The 19,392-nt window shown below is 39.3% G+C and overlaps 1 protein-coding gene across 2 annotated transcripts in view; it reads left to right on the top strand.

The window, feature by feature from the left end:
- Positions 1-19,392, top strand: part of PREX2 (phosphatidylinositol-3,4,5-trisphosphate dependent Rac exchange factor 2) — a 306,754-nt gene that overhangs the window by 21,281 nt on the left and 266,081 nt on the right. The gene's annotated exons all lie outside the window — the stretch shown is intronic.

Below are 19,392 nucleotides of genomic sequence, written 5' to 3' on the forward strand. Positions count from 1 at the left end.
CTTATGTATGCTCTTCTTTCTGCAGGGATAACTTTCTTTTCTTCTTGAATATCCATACTCAGGATCCAATTCAAACATCACCTTTCTGCAATTACATCTATTCCTAATCTATTTCATACCACTTTTATCTTCTTGTCACTTTCTGTACAGGTTCTTGTCGCTACTAACTGTAAGTTTTATTGTTGGTAACACACATTTTAGCACTTCAGTATTATTGGCCTTGCATTACTATGTAATAAATTTTGTGTGGCATATCACAATTTATAAAACATTATCATATTTCGGTCTGATAGTAAGGCAAGTCAGACATTTTATGGTTGGAAACAGTTATATTAGTAGTAGCCTCAGAGCACATGGATACCAAGAGTTAAATGTAAAATGTGAAAGTGGAACCTAAAAATTAACATCAAGAACAGTGCTCGTTCAGTTGTTCTAACTTTCAAGGTGCTTTCACTTATTGTAAAACTTAATGCATGATTTTTTCCTTGATGTATTCTACAGAACCTAGCATATGTCTGTTACATACTAGTTGTTAAATATCTTATTGACTGAAGTATGAAGTAGAGTAATATATGCTATAAATAATCAAGAAAATGTTCTGTGAATTATAAAAATGTACTTACATATACCTATTTTCACTTACATTAAAAATTGGAGGAAAAGTGAATTATTACTAAAAATTGCTTTGATGTGCTCTGATAAACAGCTTTCTTAAGATAATGTGAATTCTGAAAATTAGGCCTTTGTCAGATGGGTAGATTGCAAAAATGTTTTCCCATTCTGTTGGCTGCTGGTTCCCTCTAATGATTGTTTCTTTTGCTGTGCAGAAGCTCTTAAGTTTAATTAGATCCCATTTGCCTATTTTGGCTTTTGTTGCCATTGCTTTTGGTGTTTTAGTCATGAAGTCCTTGCCCATGCCTATGTCCTGAATGGTATTGCCTAGGTTTTCTTTTAGGTTTTTATGGTGTTATATCTTATGTTTAAGTTTTTAATCCATCTGGAGTTTTTTTGTATAAGGTGTAAGGAAGGGATCCAGTTTCAGCTTTCTGTATATGGCTAGCCAGTTTTCCCAACACCATTTATTAAACAGGGAATACTTTCCCTGTTGCTTGTTTTTCTGAACATGTACCCCAGAACTTAAAGTATAATAATAATAAAAAAATAAAGTAATAGCAAAAAAAAAAGATAATGTGAGTTATAGGAACTTTGTATTTGAAAGCTTTTCTCTCAGTGATGCTTTGGTGTACTACTTTGGACTTAAACTAACAAGATACAATTTTGCCAATATCCTGGTTGAGAAGAAACAGCGTAATTGCTATGAAAAAAAGAGAAAAAAGTTAAAGAAAGAAAAATCTATAGAGTTTTTAAAAAGCATTCTTAAAAACGATTTTAAAAATGACAATTTATGAGCATTCTTTACGTTCTGAAAATATATTTTAATAAGCATTGTATTTTATAACATGGCATGACATTGATTAGCTGAAATCCTACCTAGAAATATGCTAGTTTATTACATTTTAGAGAAAACTTTTCTATATAAGGGATAACAAAAGGATGGATGAAAGGGAATTGACATTTTTATTGTTTTGGTAGATTAAAATAATGTGGTTGGCCAAGTACGAGGGTGAGAAAATGTTCCTACCATTTATTGTGCAAATTCTGAGAATTTATTTGGAACTGATTGTACAAAAGCTAATACTAAGAAAAAGTTACTTAACTTTTACTGGAATGAATGGTTATGATAGTCCTCCTAACCTAGAGACGATGCAGTGACAGCATTTTAAAAATAATTTTGTTCCAAATTCATGTATCACTTTGGTCTCTTGCAGTTTTACTACCTTCTTTATGTAAGGATATAAACAATTGGATATTAAGTTAGCTATAAAACACGTAGAAAAATGGACAGTTTTTCTGTGGCTATCCAATCTCTGCTGCATCCTGACTGTGGTGACTCAGAATTAGCTCCGGAATCCATCCTTGCTGGGTGTTCCTCTTACCACTTCTCAGTCTGGGCCTGTGCACCTCTCTCTGGAGAGCTCTGGTTTCTGCTTTCATTATTCCTCTTCTCAAGTCTTCCTGTACTGCTAAGAAACTAGTTTTCCCAATGAATGGATGACTTTTATTTTGTCCCTCTGTTTTTCAAAACTGTAGCTGACCCTGACCTACTAAAAATCAACCAAAGCTCATGGCCTCCTCTGGTCAGGGCCTCTCAGTCTTTTGAAATTATAATGAACCAGTGGATCTGGCTGACGTTACCTACACATGGCCTGTTATTTGTGTGTGTGTGTGTGTGTGTGTGTGTGTGTGTGTGTGTGTGTGTGTGCACGTGCACATGTCCTACTGATTATGTTGTTATACAAGTACCTGTAGGCAGGAACTAGGCCTTTTCCACATTTTTATTCCCTGTAACTAATTTCTAATGCAGTGCCAGGCCTATAGTGAACCTGAAGAATGAATGAGTGAATACATGCTTTTAAAGTGAAACAAGTAAATGTTAGTATGTATCTTTTTATTGCCTACATTTCCAAGTCTATAGTAATTTCTTAATACATTGAACATAGGAGAGAAGGAGAGCAACAGAATTCAGCAAACAAATATTATTACAAATAGCTGGTGTGTCAGGGAAGTAGTGCCTAAGTATTATGTTTTAGCATGTCTTTTTCAGCTAGTATACTTAATATTTATCAGGATAGTAACTGATTTTTCTTTTACTTCTGTTATTTATTTATTTATTTATTTATTTATTTAGGTTTGTTTTTTGAGAAGAATTCTGGCTTTTTTGCCCAGGCTGGAGTCTCAGCTCACTGGAATCTCCACCTCCCGGGTTCAAGTGATTCTCCTACCTCAGTCTCCTGAGCAGCTGTGACTGCAGGAGTGTGCCACCATGCCTGGCTAATTTTTTTTTTTTTTTTTTTTTTTTTTTTTTGTATTTTTGATAGAGGCAGGGTTTTACCGTGTTGGCCAGGCTGATCCTGACCTCAGGTGATCTGCCCACCTTGGCGTCCCAAAGTGCTATAATTACAAGTGTGAGCCACTGGGCCTGGCCAGGATACTGAGTTTTGATTAAAGAAATGCGTAGATTCTTCTATACGTTTAAGCTTTTGATGAAATTATAACACACTGCCGCAACTACTCCCAAAGTTGTCTTCCTAATGAACCAAACCCCCCAGACGCTGTCCCTCATGTAGCAGCACCCTTTCTTTGATTCTAGGCTGGCTCTGTAACTTGCTATTGACCAGTGACTCCCAAGGCTAGGTTTTAAGGGCTCTTGACGTTTTATCCCTGGGTCTCTTGGAAAATGTGCTTTTAGAACAGCTCTCTCTTGAGGCTAGCTGCCAAAGAAGCAGTGCCACTATTCTGAGACCAACATGCTGTGAGATGCCTCAGCCATGTGGAGAGATCCTGAAATATGAAACACTGAGAGAAAGAGAGACATAGAGAGAAAGAAAAAGAGCGGGGGGCGGGGGTGGGGAAGAGGAGAGAGAGGGAGAAAGAGAAAGTGAGAGAGTCAGACAAAGAGAGAGAAGCCAAGGTAACACCAAGGCACTAGACATGTGAGGGATGAAGAGAAGAATCCATCTTAGAAATGGATCCTCCAGCCACCCAGCTGGTACTACATGTAGCAGAGTGTCTAGCTGAACACTTCTCAGATTCCTAATTCACAAAACTGTGAGCAAAATCAATGGTTATTGTAAGCCACTAAGTGTTGGCAGAATTTGTTATGCAATACAATGGATGAATGTTTGCGTCCCTCCGAAATGTATATGTTGAAATTCTAACTCCCCTGTGTCATGGCCTTGGGAAGTCATTAGGTTATGAGGGTAGAGCTGTATGAATAGGATTAGTACCCTTATAAAAAGAACACCGGAGAGCTCTTTCCCCATCTTTCCTTTACAGTAGGATGTAAAGAGAAATCATCAGAGAGGGTCCTCACCATAGAGGACCCCAGTCTTAGACTTTTGGCACCCCAGTCTTAGACTCTTCAGCTTGCAGAACCATGAGAAATAAATTTCTATTGTTTACAAGCCACCCAGTTGATTGTAATTTGTTTTAGCCACTTGAACTATGACATGCAGTGACAGATAATTGAAACAACATACAGAAACATGTGTTAAATTATTAATACATTTCACTAAACGCACCTGTCATGATATTGTGATTTTTAAAAAACAACAACCTAGATATATTTGGCTTTCATTCCCATTTCCTCACATACAACTCCTAAAGTCTGTGAAATCCCAAAAGTGATAGAGTGACTTTTGTATGCTGTTGGTTTGACTGGTGGCTGGAATACCCTAGGTAGAATGGGGACAGGAAAGACCAAAGCATGATTAGAGGATTGGGATATTTTGGCCCCACACTCAACCTCTGGGGCAGGAAGAGGAATCAAAGGTTGAACTAATCAACAGTGGCCAATGATTTAATCAATTGTGTCTACATAATGACGCTTCCACTAAAAACTCCCAAGTAGGGGGCTTCTGAATAGCTGACCATGCAGAATTTCCTGGAGGGCGGCGTGCCTACATAAGGCATGGAAGTTTTGCAAGCCCTCACACAAACATGCTGTATGCATCTCTTCTTTCTGACTGTTTATTTGTATCTTTTGTAATATCCTTAATAATAAATCAGTAAGCATGTACTTCCCTGAGTTCTGTTAGCTGCTCTTGCAAAGTAATCATACTCAAGGAACGGTGATGGGAACCCCAGTTTATAGCTGGTTGATCAGAAACACAGGTCACAACCTGGGGGTTTGTGACTGGCATCTGAAGTGGGGTTTAGTCTTGTGGGACTGAGCCCTCAACCTGTGGAATCTGACGCTATCTCTCCACCTGGTGTTCACTGCAGAATTGATTGCTTACTTGGTGTGTGGGGAAAATTCCCCCTGCTCACACCCTTCCTCCCACACATGCACATTTGGCTACAGAAGCATTTTGTGTTGTGAGAGTAACATAGGAGAAACTGAGTTTTTTCCCCCATATGCTTACACCTGTGTGACTAACATCCAGAGCAAGGGACAGAATATTTCCAATACCTCAAAAGCTGTTCTTGTGTCCCCTTTCAGCAACAGCCTTCTCCAAAGGCAGCAACCACTTTGACTTCTAGCACCATAGATTGTTTTGTCTGGTTTTAAATTTTCATATGATTAGGCTTATCCATTACACACACACACACACACACACACACACACGCACACACACATATTTTAGACAGAATCTCACTCTGTCCCCAGGCTGGAGTGCAGCAGCATGATCTAGGCTCACTACAACCTCCGTCTCCCAGGTTCAAGCGATTCCCCTGCCTCATCCTCCTGAGTAGCTGAGACTACAGGCATGTGCCACCATGTTTGGCTAATTTTTTGTATTTTTATAGAGATATGGTTTCACCATGTTGGCCGGGATGGTCTCGATCTCCTGACTTTGTGATATATACTCTTTTCCCCTTACCATTTTGTTTGTGAGATTATCCATATTACTGACTGGAGCTGTGGTTAAAACATTAGCATTGCTATATAGTATTCCATTATATGAATGTAATACACTTCATCCATTCTACTGTTGAGGGATATTTGGGTAGTTTCTATTGTGGACTATTGTGGAGAGTTCTGCTATTAACATTCTTCTAACAGTCTTCTAAATGTGTTTGGTAAATGTATGCACACTTTTCTCTTGGGTGGTTTTTGAATTGTTTCATGATTGCTTTGAACTTGTTAGTTTTATATCTATAAGTAGCCTATAAGCCATACTAGAGTGTAATGGCTAGGTTATATATAATGTATGTATAATATATATACATATATTCTCATGATAATGCCTAGCAAGTAGAGTTCATAGCTTAGAGCAGTTATTCAAGAAACATATACTGATTGGTCATTTAGAAGTCTTAGAGGACATATGCTTGACTTTCTAAAAAGAAGTTTTAAATTAATCATTCACTGTACATTACAGTATGTAAGAACAAAAAATGGGAAATGTCCTTTCAATTAGACATTCTTGTTGAATTAATAACAGCTTATTGGAAAATATTTTATTTGCTCAGAGCTATTGTTTTGCAAAGTGTGTGAGAAAGAAAATCACTTTGTTTCTTATAATGATAAAAGACAGGATACTAATAAATAGCTGAAGTTTCTGGTTACTGTTATACTGAAGGGATTTAATCTTCAGTGAATTACTTGTTAGGCTAGAAGTAATAAATTATGTTGGTGTGTGTAAACGAAAAACATCTTAGGGCACTAGTCTTCTTTTGTTGAGTTATGTCCTTAGAGCTGTATCATACAATTTACTGTAAGGCAAATTAATGAGTACTAAAATTACATTTTTCTCTTCACATCTAATCAACTTTAGGAATTTCCTTTCTCACTGCTTTTTTGGTGTATCACTGGGGCTATTTACTTTAAATTTTGCAATGAAAAAACTGTTCCAAGTAAGCCAAGTCTGATTATTTTCAATCCCAGCGCACTTACTTAAATGACAATACCATATGGAAAAGTTTGACTCCAAAATGCCAGACTTTTTTTTTTCTGTTTTTTTTTTTTTTTTTTTTTTTTTTGGTAAAGTGTAGCTCTTGGACAAAAATAAATGACATGAAAATTCAAATTAATGTCATATGGTTTTATAGTTTGTGGTTTGTGTTTGTGGTTTTTAATTCTGAAGAATCAGAGTATATAAAAGATTAAAGAGTCTTTCAGCTACTAATCTTAAAATATGCGTGTTTACAAACAAATGCCATACACTTTCTATCTTGGTTTATCCTTTAGTTGCTACATGCTTTTAAAAAAATACTATGATGTCTTTTACATCCTCCAATTCATTTTTTATGCAGTAAATATTTATTGCATGTTTTTCTTGGAGCAGATATACTCTGAGTACTTCAAGTTTCATAGACCTACCTCTTCCCTAGGGGAGGTCAGGGGCTACTGCAATACCAGACCTGTAGACAGACACTTACAATATGCCATGTCATAGACAGACAGGCAAACAAGGCTAAGAGCAATTCCTTCTTCTTAGGGGAGTCCAGGAAGTTCTGCAGCACAGATAAAACTTGAGACTTGAAAGAAATATAGAAATTTGAGGCAAGAGGTGAAAAAAAAGTTTTCTATGCAAGAGAATAGCATGATACAGAAGCACAAAACTGAGAAAGGTTTGGCATATTCAAAGATCAGTGGTGAGTTCCCTTTGCTTAGAACTTAGGGCGCATTAGGTAAAGAGAGGAGGGAAGAGTGGGATGAGGTAGCTTACCATTTTCACTGCCAGGAACTAAGAGCCTACTGTTCCTCCAGGGTCTCCCCTCTACTTTTTAATTGAAGTATTGCAATAACCTGGGACTGGTAACCCTTTGTGGAATTGATAGGAGTTGAAGAAAAGGTACACTTTTGAGCAGCACAAAGAATAGGGTTGGGTGTTCCAAAATAAACAAAAAGCATGCAAAACGGAGAGGTGAGGACCCAGCATGTTCTCAAAACAAATAGTAGATCAGTTGGCTGTTCCTAAAGGAGAGAAACACAGTTTAAATGGGAACAGTATTTGGAGGGAATCTCCATTAGAGTACTGTAGAGCACTGCTGATATGGTTTGGTTGTGCCCCCACCCAAATATCATCTTGAATTGTAATAATCCTCATGTGTCAAGGGTGGGACCAGGTGGAGATAATTGAAGCATGGGATCATTCCTCCGTACTGTTCTCTCACTAGATCTGACGGTTTTATTAGGGGCGTCCCCGTTTGTTTTACTCTGCACTTCTTGCTGACACTATGTGAAGAAGGACCTGTTTGTTTTGCCTTCTGCCATGATTGTAAGTTTCCTGAGGCCTCCTCAGCCACACTGAACTGTGAGCTAGTTAAATCTCTTTCCTTCATAAATTACCCAGTCACAGGTATTTTTTCAAAGCAGCAGTAGTGAGAATGGACTAATACAATGGCGTGTAGCTTTCTTCATCACTTTGTCCATTCAACAACCTGGTATAAGTAAGCTAGAGGGCAACTGGATGGAATAGCAGCTAATGTGGTAAACAGCAGGAGCAAGCAACACAATTATTTTTGATAGGAAGTGTAATAGACTGAAAATAAGAAAGTAAAATTTAAAGACATAAATACAGTGTCCTATAGTTCACAGTTGTTTCAAACAAATGCCTAACATAAGGGAACGGCATTATGACATTGATAAAAGCAGTGGATGCTTTGCCAGGAAGACCTGGATAAAGGAGGGTGATAACACTGCTCCACACTCTATCAAGGGATTGCAATTTGTTCTGGATGCCATCTTTTAAAAGAGACAGTTGCAGAGAAAAGAATGGCCAGAGGAAGGAAACCAATGTAGTGAAAGTCTGTGAACAATATTGCAGGCAAAACAGATAACAAAACAGGCTATTTACCCTCCAGTTGAGTAAAGGAGACATCACAGTTGCTGAGAGCAACAGGGGAGACAACGATCACTAGACAGAAGTCCAGGCAGGTAGGTTTAGTTCTGTGTTGAGATGATCCTTCTAATGCTTTTCCTTGTGAACAGGAAACTAAACAACATCGAGTAAATATGTCTAAAATGACGAGTTCTCTGTGTGACTGGGAGTGTTTCAGCTAGGGGTGGTGCTGCCTTGTCAGGGATACCATGAGATGTCAGAGTTTTATTTTGATCAACTTTAACATCACTAGAAGACATCTGAGAGTGTAAAATTCAGATACTCTTGATATCCTTAAAATACGTATTCATCAGGCAGCCTCAGCTTCCTGAACTTAGGAGCTCTGAAGCCAGAAAGCCCTCATCATAGTTAAGACCTAGGTGCTGAGAGGTTTTCTTGGAGGTTTTACTGCTGGGAAGTGACTTGGTTGCTCAACTGAGAGGCTCTGATAAGAATTGCAGCTACCAGGGATTGAATGCTTGTTCATGCCCAATGCTCAGCTGGGCACACTATAGACTCTATCTGGTTTAATCATCGCAAAAAACTTGGGTAGTCGGATTGTTTTCATCCCCCCTCTCCTTTGACCACTGAACAATAGAAGTTAAATAATTTGAGTCCAGCTGCAACATTTTCTAGCCGTGTGACCTCAGGAAAGTTACGTAATAGCTTTGTCCCAATTCCCTGATTTAAAAGTATGGATAGCCTCTGCGTGCAGTGGTTCACACCTGTAATCCCAACATTTTGGGAGGTAGAAGGATCACTGAGGCCAGGAGTTTGAGAGCAGCCAGCTTGTGCAACATAGCAAGACCCTGTCTCTAAAAAAAAAAAAAAAAAAAAAAAAAAAAAAAAAAAAAAAATTATCCAGTATAGTAGTGCATACCTATAGTCCTAGGTACTTGGGATGCTTGATCCCAGGAGTTTGAGACTACAGTGAGCTATGGTCATGCCGTTGCACTCCAGCCTGGGCAACAGAGCAAGACCCTGTCTCTAAAAAATCAAAATTAAAAAAATAAAAAATGTGGATAATAATAATGCCTGCCATGCTGTTTACCCTGTAACACCTGGATTCCCCCTCAGGTAGTAAGGGGTAGAAGGGAATTTGACCACTAACAAAATAAATATTAACAAGTATTAGAATTTTCATTGTTTACAGGGAACACATTTCATTTGGTAGAGAGCCTAATGAGAGCTGCTGATCACTTTCATAGACATGTTTTTATGTATAAAAACAGCTAACATGGGTCCACATGGCTGGGATCAAAGCTGTATAATCCTAGAAGTTCCTAATCTGTCTCCTTCCATTTTCACATCTGTAAGATGGGGATGATATTGGTGCCAACATCATGGGGTTTCTGTGAAGACTGAGGTGATGTCTGTGAAGCGTATAGGACAGCGCCTGATACACAGTAGTGCACATCAATCTGATGCTGTGCTTGGTACTGCTCTGGGAATTTTTAATCTCATGCCTTTGATCCTGCTATTCTCCATATGTTGAGTGTTCCCTCTATTTCTTCCCCAACTTGAATTTCTGTCCATTCTTTAGAATGGTTCTAAGGTGTCAGCTTCTTCGTAAAGCCTTTCCATATCGTCCTTTCCACGTTCAGAAAGAACTGATCACCCCATCTTCTATTCTATTTCTGAACCTTGAAAATAATCATGCAGCACCCTTACATGCAAGTATTCATATACACATCCATGTCCCCTACTGGGTCATAAACTCATTAAGAACAAAGGGTATGATTTATTCAACATTGATTTCTTAGAAGCTAGCTCACTGCCTGGCACACAGCGTTCAGTAAATAATTGTGGAACTGTTCTTTTTGAATTGAACAGTAAAGCACTTTATCACTTAAAGTTTTAGGAATGAAATTCAGAGCACGTTATCTATTGCAATGTCATGGAGCATGCATACATATATGCATGTGTATATATGTGTGTGCAGTTTGATTAGTATATGCCTGATTAAAGAAAATAACTACTGTGAGTTGTTCATTTATTTAACTACTCCTGGTAGTTTATAAGAAAGGAATTTCTCCAACTTCCTAGGTAGAAGTGCAAGCCGGGACTTGTGGTGATTCAGTGCCAAAGATCTGTTACTGTTAGCCTGGAAGGCCGCATGTCTGCCGGTTCCAGCTGTGCTTTAATAAACAGGAGCTCAAACACTTCATGATGGGAAGTACAGCTGAGGACTCTTTCGAATGCACAAGCTGAACATGCTGAATGCTTTTTCTGGGTCATGTTCATTTTATAAAAACAGCCAATTCCCAGCCTTCCCAGAAGAGGAAATGCTGAAGGTCCTAGCTGCCCTGTGGGGTGAGGAGGAAACCAGGACAGAGAGGGGGAGGGGGCCTCACCACCTCCCCTTTCCTTGGCAAGGAAGCCAGCCCAGGCACTGAGCCCAGTTGCACGGGTCCCTGTTCGGGCTTTGGTCTGTGCTTAAGTGCACAAGTTGGTTTTTTTCCTTGCCTTCCGTAGTGGCCACATTGTTCCAGTGACCAGAGCAACATGACAGAAAAGCAGAGAAAACATATCAAGTTCTTGCCAGTTGCTAGGCAGAGAAAAACGCTTTTGGATGTTTGAGGTATACTTCCCATGTTGATTTCCTAATCATGACTTGTTTTCAAAGCCAAACACAATAGCATCGTGAATACTCATCAGCATTTGGTAGGCTTTGCTGCCAACCTAATTAACAGATTTCAATTTAGAGGGATGAGAATAAAGGGAATGCTTTTGGTAAAGAAGTAGCTTCATGGGAAATTTGATTTTTTTCTCTATTTAAGGGTTGTTTCTTTAATTTTTTGATATAATGTAATAAATATTTAATTTCAATGACCATATTTGTCTTAATTTTAACATATGCAGTTTTTAGATCATACTTAACATTGATGCTACTATAGTTGCAGTGGATTTTACCCAAGTTTTCTTTTTAAAACTCTGATGAAATATTGAAAAGATAATTCTCTTTGGTCTAAATATCAGTATTAGAGCTGTGAGTGTAATGATTTACCATGCACTGATGAAGCTTAATATTTCTTACTGTCAGAGATAGGAAGACAACTGTTTGTTCTGGGACAGCAAACTCTCGTTGTTAAGTGGGGCAGCCAGTGAATCCCGAGGCAGGGACTCAGAGGCAGGGACTTCTTAGGAGGGCTACTGAGTACAGTAGACTGGAAGGGAACTAACAGGGGTACTCTTCCTGCATAGCCAAACACATTTGCAAGGGACAGTTTCAGGGTGATGTTGGGCAAGCCATTGGGCTTTGCTGGTCCTAGGGACAACTGTTTCCCTGTGGGCGGGGAGGCTGCTCCATCCATGCAAGCGACCTATGTTCCCCACCAGAGCTATCCAGAATGATGTCTCTTTAATTCTATTATCAGACCCTGTGGTTTCTATCAGGGAACATAGATCTAATTGAAGCTTTAAGGAAACTTTATGAATAGGAAGCCACAAATAGTGGTAGAAAGATCTCGGGCCAGCTGTCACTTGGGAGATGGAAGTTCAAGGTTAACTTCACTTGGTTGGCAAAAACGTTTTGAGAGAAGAGTTTGTTTTCATAATGTGTCTTTTGGTTGGAGACAGGAAAAATGGGGGAAAGATTGATATGCTTTTCTACTATCTCTTTTGGGATATCAGGTTATATTGATGAAAATGATTTTGTGTGCAAGGTGCAGTGTCTGTATATATATTCTTTTAATCTCCACCATAATCCCAAAGAGTAGGCTCTCTTACCCTCTAGCTGTTATAGATGGCGAACACAGGTGCAAAGAAATTAGAGAGATTCCCAGAATCACCCAGCTCAGAAGTGGCAGAGCTGGGATTTGAACTGAAGCTGAAGGAGTCTTGTGATGGAGTTCCTGTTCTTGGCCAGTACGCTACATTGCCTGCACATGCAGGGAGAGTAGGGCTGCTGCATTCATGCAGGCATCCTGTCTACAGACATCCTGTCTACAGGTGGCTTGTCTGCATGCAAGTGACATGCTTGCTTGCTACATGTAAACCTCTTAGCTGGATTGGCCTCTGAGCCCTCTGTAATACTTTCATGGAGATTTATCTCATTGGATTTAAGCCATAGATTTACATTTGTATAACTTCCATCCTGTAGTGAACTTCTAATGGCAGGAGCTTGATGTTGAGTTGCTGGCACCCAGCTTGGTACCTGTCTTTCAGGAATCTTATGGAGTTGAAGAAGGCAGAACCAGCAGCCTGAGGGGTCAGAGGGAAACAGCAAGGCCAAGAGCTTCGAGTGATCTCTAGGATTCTTTTCGGCTCTTGTCAGTACTAATAGAGATAATGTCTTGTGTTGAGATTTAGAATTCACTAAAACCAAGCTTAAAGATGTTTAAAAAAAGATTACTAATTTCCTTTGTATTTATTTGCTCCTTTTTAAAATCATTGTTTTCATTTTTTTTTCTGGAGGTATATAAAGCCAGTCGACTCTTTTTAAAGTTAAGCTAGCAAGGAATTTGGCTATCAGTGCTAAATAAATCAACTCAGAGCCACTGTAGGCACCATAAAGCTTAATTCTTTTTCTTTGCCCTGTCTGGGCATCTTTAGAATAATTCTTATTCTCTCCAACCTGCTGGATTTCTGCACAGGTCCTGGGGTTCTCTTTCTATGGGGACAGTGATGTGCCTTGGGGGCAAAATTTCAGTTACCAAGTGTGTCCAGCATGAAGTCACAGCTGGCATTGAAAGGCATCCACCATTCCTCTCCGGGTACATTTTAGATTCATCTCCTGTCTTGCTCCCCCACATCACCATCACCTGTGCTGGACTGATCTTCTGTCCTCACGCAGATCTGCTAGCTTCTGCCTCTGGATTTGGCCTCAAATGGTTCCCTTGGCTAGAAGCGCCTTTTCTCCTGCAACCTCGCCTTCCTGCTAAAGCCCTTCTCAGTCTGTGATGCTCACACTCCACCTTCTCTAAGTATTTGTCTAGGATGCCCCCACTTCCATTTAATTTCTCCCTTCCCTGTGCTCTGTTAATTCCCATTTCTAGACTGTCACTTGCCAAGACAAGCCACACATCAGGTATTTGTGAGTGTGTCTGTCTTCCTCAGGAATTCTAGAAGCGAGGGAGTGTGTATTAACACACATGTGCACACACACAGTGTCTTTGCAGTCCCCAGACGTAGACTAGGAGGTATGCAAAAATAGTTTTTCAATGTGAATAACCCCTTCTTTCATTTTTATTCCCTCACAAAATGAATGCTGCATGCTGATACCATAGAAAATATCCGAACACCTCTACCTTCTAGTCATGGACTTCTGAATTGCCTCTCTTCCTGTTCTTTTAATTTTTTAAATATGCCATAGCCCACAGCTACCTTATTGTCTGCCTCTCCTAATTTCTATTCCCTCTCTCTGACATGGAGCCAGGCTTAGAACAGTGGGATTGATGATGATAAGAAGTTAGGAGTGACTGTACCCTATGGCTGAAGCTCTGCTGAAACCTTTATGAATAGACTTGGAAGCCAGTTTTGCTAACCAAGGTCCCTATAGCTCCCCGAGTCAGCTGAGCTCAGCCATGTGCCTGGCAGAATGCAACCATCACTTTACTAAGTTCTTCTTACAGTCTTCATTAGAGATGAATGAAAGTGCCATTGTTCAAAGAGAAGCAAGGCATCCATTGAGGTCCTAAAACTGAGAGTCCCATGGCTGAGCCCCTGATGGAAGTTCAGGTTTACCTGACTCTTCTCTTTCATAATAGAAAACTGGCTTCTAACTGTCCGAAATGGACACAGGAGACTTTTCCCATCTTTGTTTCTCAGGGCTGGTGCCCACGGCTCAATTTTGCTTTGCAGGCCCCCATCTTACCTGTGGTCTTAGATGTAAGTTAGGGGCCTCCTCCTTGACCAGCTCATCCTTTTGTGAGAAACCTGGGAAGCCCCTGGAAGCTTGACAGGTCACATGCACATGACAAGAAGGTGGTGGGGAAGGTGGCAAGATGGAGAAAGCCTGTGCCCCAACCCAAGGGCTGTGAGACTCCGCTCCAGGCAACTATTGCCAAGAAGTGGCATGGCCCAGGGATCCTAGAACACCTGCTTTTCCAGAATAGGTTGGAATTCTGTATTTTCATTAGGGCTTTCTAAAGTTTTTAAAAAGCAAATCAAGCATGTGTCTGGGCCAGATTCATAGACCACTGTTTTGTGACCTCTGCCTTGGGACTGGAGTCCCTGCTGTCACTTTCCTCATTGTGTCTGCCTGCCCTGGAGCCATCTGAGTGTGTGACTTCCAGTTTAGGAGAAGGAGAGAAAAATTAATGAGGTATGGATGTGAAAAAAGACAGGAAAAGAAAGCTAATATTTGATAGAAAAGAGTGATGCTAAAATAAGTAGAAAAAGTTTCAATTTTACATTTAAATGCAAAAGACATTCTAATTTAGTGGCTAGAAAGAATACTAGATTTCTTAGATTTTTTTTTTTCAAATTAAATAGTTCTTTTTTTCTACCTAAATTTTGCTTAAGAATGGTTTTAAATGTATTTTTAAAACTTCAAAATCTTAACTATTCTAAGAATTTAAAATTTTCAGATCTGTTTAAATGAAATATTAGATTACTAAAGAAGAATAATATTTATCTTCTCAGCATTGAATGAATGACTAGTATTTTTGTTATTTTGTCATTTTTGATACATTGCTATGCTCTGATAAGTATTTGAACTGTTTAGCCAAATTAGCACAGAGATTACACATATGTAGTGTTGTTTTAATAATGTTTCTCTATAGTTATGCAAAGCTATTGATGATTTTGCCATTTTAAGTAGAAAGTTTATGACTTTACCTTAGCAATTTAAAATTGTCTCGGTATTATGTAAAAATAGCTTTGTTATTCTTTAATTATTCAATGTGTTATTGCTAAATTCGGTGACCTTCTGAAGATTCAAAATTATCCTTGAAGCTGTCGAAATGTACCTAAACAAGCGTTCAAAATAACCTGTCTAGAGACACACTTCAAGAAGTATCACATTCTGTAAACAATTGTCTCCATATTTTTCTAAATATGCAGCTGATAGATCCAAAATGCAGGCATGCTTACAAACAAAATATTTTCTGCTAGATTGACCAATAATTTATGAGTTTTAAGACTTTGTAAGCTGCCCATCTGTAAAAATGTGAACTTCTGGAGTGAATCTTTTTTTTTTTTCTGAGACAGTCTTGCTCTGTTGCCCAGGCTGGAGTGCAGTGGCACCATCTTGGCTCACTGCAACCTGTTGTCTTGTACCTCAGCCTCCTAAGTAGCTGGAATTATGGGCATGCACCACCACACCCAGCTAATTTTTGTACTTTTAGTAGAAATGGGGTTTTACCATGTTGCCCAGGCTGGTCTCGAATTCCTGGTCTCAAGCGATCCACCCCTCTTGGCCTCCCAAAGTGCTGGGATTACAAGTGTGAGCCACTGCACCAGGTCTGGAGTGAATCTTATGAGTCCTAGTGTTGCTGGGTATGGCTGATGCTGTCTGTGCCATAGGTCAGTGGCCCTCAAACCTGTCTGCGTATTAGAATAACCCTGTGAGATTAAAAGAAAAAATACCTAGGTCAGCTCCAGCGGATTCTGATTTACATGGTCTTGGATAGGGCCTGGGCATCGTTTTGCCTTTTAAAATGATGCACTTTTAAAAAAGTCCTCCCAGGTGGTTTTATTTTTTATTTTTAATTATCATTTTTTTGAGGCTGAGTCTCACTCTGTCACTCAGACTGGAGTGCAGTGGCATGATCCCAGCAACCCCCACCTCCCAGGTTCAAGTGATCCTCCTGCCTCAACGAGTAGCTAGGATTACAGGTACCTGCCACCAAACCAGGTAGTATTTTATAGTACTTTTAGTAGTGGTGGGATTTTACCATGTTGGCCAGGCTGATCTCAAACTCCTGACCTCAGGTTATCTGACCACCCCAGTCTCCCGAAGTACTGAGATTGCAAGCATGAGCCATGGCACCTGGCCTCCCAGGTGGTTTTAATATGCAGCCAGGGATAAGACCCATAAGTAGCCTTAGAGGAGAATGGTAGGCATTGGTGACATGGCGTCAGTTTTAGCATCAAGCTTATCCACCTAAGATCCCTAGCAGCCTACCTAGATCATGCCACTGGGCCCATGTGCCATCCACTTTATTTGAGAGCCTCCCAGAAGTCACAGTTCTATACACATAATGCCATGGAGGGATTCTGATCTAACCCCAATTTGTGTGTGTCTGTGAGTTTTCCTTAATCATAGTAATATTTATGGAGGCACTGGGCTATATGCTTGATTTTAGAATTATATTTAATTCTCCCCCAAACCCCATCAACTAGTTATTTACTCCTATTAGGAGAAAACGAAAGAGCAGAAAAAGAAGGAAAGAATACACCCAATTTCACACGGCTAGTAAGTGGCAGAATTTAAACCCAAGCAGTCAGATTCCAGAGTTCATATGCTTCATATTCATATGTGGAGGTTCAAATAAAACACTCGTGGGCAAGGCAGAGAGCAAAAATGAGTGCATTAGTTTGTTCTCACATTGCTATAAGGATATACCCAAGACTGGGTACTTTATAAGGGAAAGAAGTTTAATTGACTCAGTTCAGCATGGCAAGGGAGGCCTCAGGAAACTTACGATCATGGCAGAAAGCAAAGGGGGAGCAAGCACCTTCTTCACAAGGTGACAGGAAGGAGAAGTGCTCAGTGAAGTGGGAAGAAATGGATATAAAATCATTAGAATTCACTCACTATCATGAGAACAGCATGGGGGAAACCACCTCCATGATTCAATTACCTCCACCTGGTCTCTTCTTTGACATGTGGGGATCATGGGGATTGTAGGAATTACAATTCAAGATGTGATTTGGGTGGTGACACACAGTCTAACCATATCAATAAGCAAAGCTGCTCAGGGGTAAACATTAGGAAGTGGTGGGGACTGAGGAACACAGAAGGCCACTGGCACTCAGCTTTAGCCAATTGGTGTCCGCCAGGAATGTGGCCCCAGTACAGCCAGGACATTTGATGTTTTAAGAAATAACCTAATAAAACCATATTTTTAAACAGGAATCCTCAATTTTTAAATCATAGAAGTCATTTGACATTTATTACAAACTATACTATCTTCACTGTTTTTCATCCTTGTTAAGGTGAGCCCTAGTCAAGACAGAGGTACTGGAAAGATAGCCCAGGCAATGCAGTAAGTGCTGAAGAGGGAGCATGTAGATTACCTCAGTGAAGGACTCTCTTCTTTCCCACGGACAGTCCTGTGTTGGCTTCACTTGCCGCTCGTCTGGTATACACTGCTCTTCTGTGAAGCCAAAGCTAAGCTACAGGTGCTGGAATGCCATATTGATCTGACGGTTCAATCAAGGACATCTGCTCACTTTCTTGCTATCTCTGTGGTTCTGCAAGGATACGGGTAGTATGATGTCATACACTAACCAGTTGTTAAGATACAACCCCCTAATCAACTTAACATCCTGGTTTTGCTCTATTTTCATGGATAAATGTCTAATTTGTATGTGTTAATTAGTCTCAGCTGAGAAGTGTAATTAACATTTCTTTAGTATTTACTCATTCAACAAGCTTTTAAGCTCAGAAGCATTTAAGAACTTAGAGAAATAGAGCGTTTTATAATTCTGTGGGATATTGTTTAAAATCTGACTTGATCAGATATTGAGCCTTTTTAAAAACTTGAGACTAAGGAATGCTAATTACAAGTGATTTTTAAGACACAGATTTCTCCTTTAATGTTCTAATATAGCATACAGTGGTTTAGGCATTCTTAAAACAGTGCAATGTGTTGCAAGAAACATTCATTGTCAGCGGCAGTATGACTGTAGGATCTGAATATTGACACTGTGACTTAGAAGCAGCCAAAAACTTAATTTATACAGCCTCTGTAGCAATGGTTCAGATTTCTTTAGTTTGAGTTATTCATCTGAAGATAATAGGAGCTGTCTTCCTTAGAGGAATCAAACTGTGTTCTTTTAGAGGGTGTAAGGGGTCATAACTAGTACCCAACAAAAACACAGAAAATGTAGTTAGCAATTTTTAAGAAAAAACTTCAGCTGAACATATTTCAATGGGAAATTCTAAGATTATTAGAAATTGCAGTTTTTACTTAAAAATAGATATTTGAAGATTATGAACTGTTTATTTTAGAACTTGAACCACTTGAAACTATCCTTGGCTTATGTTTGTAAGCAGATTTCAAAATGTTCTGATTTTTTAAATGATGAAGAAACAGTTATTTTAAATTGTTCTAGATTTAGATGTATTTATAGATGATTTGCTATTATCTAATAATTCTGTGTGTTTCTTTTAAATATAGTTTTCTCAAGTTAAAACCTTGCTTCAACTATATCTTCTGACTATACTCACAGGATGTTTTATTAAACTGTGTTTCTTTTCCAGACAATAGCATCCATTTGGAATCATGATGATTGAAGACGAAATATCAAATTTGAAGTTATCATTCTAGTTTCTTTGAAAGACTACTACATCTTACAATCACTTAAAAAATTTTTTACAATATTACTTTAGTCTTTCTTTCTTTTTTTGAGACAGGGTCTCACTCTAGTCACACTCTACTGACTGGAGTACAGTGGTATGCTGTCAGCTCACAGCAATCTCTGCCTCCCAGGCTCAAGCAATTCTCCCGCCTAATAGCTGGGATTATAGGTGCCTGCTGCTACTGCCTGGCTAATTTTTGTATTTTTAGTAGAGATGGGGTTTCATCATGTTGATCAGGCTGGTATTGAACTCTTGACCTCAAATATCTACCTGCCTCAGCCTCCCAAAGTGCTAGGATTACAGGTGTGAGCCACAGCACCTAACCTTACCTAGTACTTCAGTCCATTAACTATTTATTGAGCATTTTTTCCAGAGCCAATAACTATGGGAATACCTTCCAAATATAAATATTGAATGCCAAATAAGCATTTTGTCCAATACGTATCCAATATGTTCTATTGGCAGCCTAATTAGGAAAAAAATAGATGAGCCAAAGGATTGGAAGAAATCTTTATAGAGAAAGTGGGCTTT

Source organism: Saimiri boliviensis, chromosome 15 (assembly GCF_048565385.1).
Source record: "Saimiri boliviensis isolate mSaiBol1 chromosome 15, mSaiBol1.pri, whole genome shotgun sequence".
NCBI lineage: Eukaryota > Metazoa > Chordata > Mammalia > Primates > Cebidae > Saimiri > Saimiri boliviensis.